Genomic DNA, 1,363 nt, shown 5'->3' with positions numbered 1-1,363 from the left:
GTTATATTGGAAACAAAGTTTAGAGTCAGGGTTAGATGAGGAAGAAATATCTTATCAATGTTAACTAGGGAATATGATTTTAAAGTAGTGTTATATAAGGAATTCTCCTTTCTTAGCTTCGTCTCAGTTTTTACGCAAGCCTTTTTGTCCACCATGATTTATGTCGTTAATTCTTCAATTGGCCAAATTTTAGATAAGTTACACACAGATAAGGATGTATCCGGTTTCTCGTTTAACAATTTTTGTTGCCCTAAGAAAGAGAAATGTATACATCAGTGACGCAGCCTGAGACTTGGCAACAGGCTGCCTGGATGATGAGCCACCGTACGATCTTCCTCGCAGGATTTGAAACGAATAAAAGGAGACGCAGGTTCATTACAAATCACAAACGGACAGTCGGGTCTTGTTGTCGGAGAGAGCCTGCTTAGGAATGGATTGCACCACTCCCCTCCACTGCCCACTCGCATAATCTTAAAAGGATGGAAAGAACAGATGCAGTGCTGAGATATAGGAAGGTTGGTAAGCGGGTTGCCCATTGAGATGGGCAGGCCGACCAGATTTCCTTCCATGTTGGTTTGACTACAGCCGAATCTGGCGAGCAAGACGAGGGTACAAAGAACCCAGGCCTTGGTACAATGCAGCCCTGGATAGTTGAGAAAATATGAACGATAATGTGTTGAAAGAGCTGTCAGACAATGCTTTCTAGGCAAACGCATCTCCATCAGAACGCAGACATGTTGGCTGCTCGGAGCCCAGTGCATATCTTCATCCATGCAGACTAATCAAAAGAAAGACCCCTCAAAAAAATCAAAAGAAAAGAAACAAAGCGATCGAATCTGTAGCCCTCAGCGATTATGCTTATGATTTTCATCAAGGAAGAAAATTCTCAGGTCTCAAAGATGTGCCATCACTGGGCCAACAGAACTGGTCCGCCAAAACAAGAAGAAACAAGCAAACTAAAAGATCAAAAACCATAAGGATGGGATGGGATGATCGGTGGGGCAATTTTGGAGAATGTTATTCGCTGCGCCTCACGATAATCAGCAGGGGAAGCGACTCAAGATCCCCATACAGTCTGGCCCCTTTGGACAATTCGAGCCCCGGAGAAATTATACTGAGGGATCGACTCATCAAGGGGCTCGAGTGAGATACGAATTGAGCCACACAACCAAAAACAAACAAGAGAGAAGAGAGGAGGGGAAGTATTGCCATGAACAACTCAGATCTTACCTGTGGCGGCTCTGCTGCGAGGGATTCGGTTCTGCGTGCCTCTGTATTTATGCCGGCCGGATTGGCTAGGGTTTGGTTTGGGTTCATGGGCCATGTGATCCTCTTGGGCTGTTCAGGCCGAAACTTTTGCAAC

General features: G+C 45.1%; 2 non-coding genes across 2 annotated transcripts; both read right to left on the bottom strand.

Moving 5' to 3' along the window:
• Positions 1–685: 685 nt before the first annotated feature.
• Positions 686–773, bottom strand: LOC119290401. Its single transcript, XR_005141910.1, has one exon. It is a non-coding gene; the product is annotated as a small nucleolar RNA snoR118 (small nucleolar RNA).
• A 68-nt stretch (positions 774–841) lies between these two features.
• Positions 842–915, bottom strand: LOC119290282. Its single transcript, XR_005141851.1, has one exon. It is a non-coding gene; the product is annotated as a small nucleolar RNA R66 (small nucleolar RNA).
• Positions 916–1,363: the final 448 nt, after the last annotated feature.

The sequence above is a fragment of the Triticum dicoccoides genome, chromosome 4A (genome assembly GCF_002162155.2).
Source record: "Triticum dicoccoides isolate Atlit2015 ecotype Zavitan chromosome 4A, WEW_v2.0, whole genome shotgun sequence".
NCBI lineage: Eukaryota > Viridiplantae > Streptophyta > Magnoliopsida > Poales > Poaceae > Triticum > Triticum dicoccoides.
Note: the sequence above shows the minus strand (reverse complement) of the source record. Positions and strands in the feature narration are given on the sequence as shown.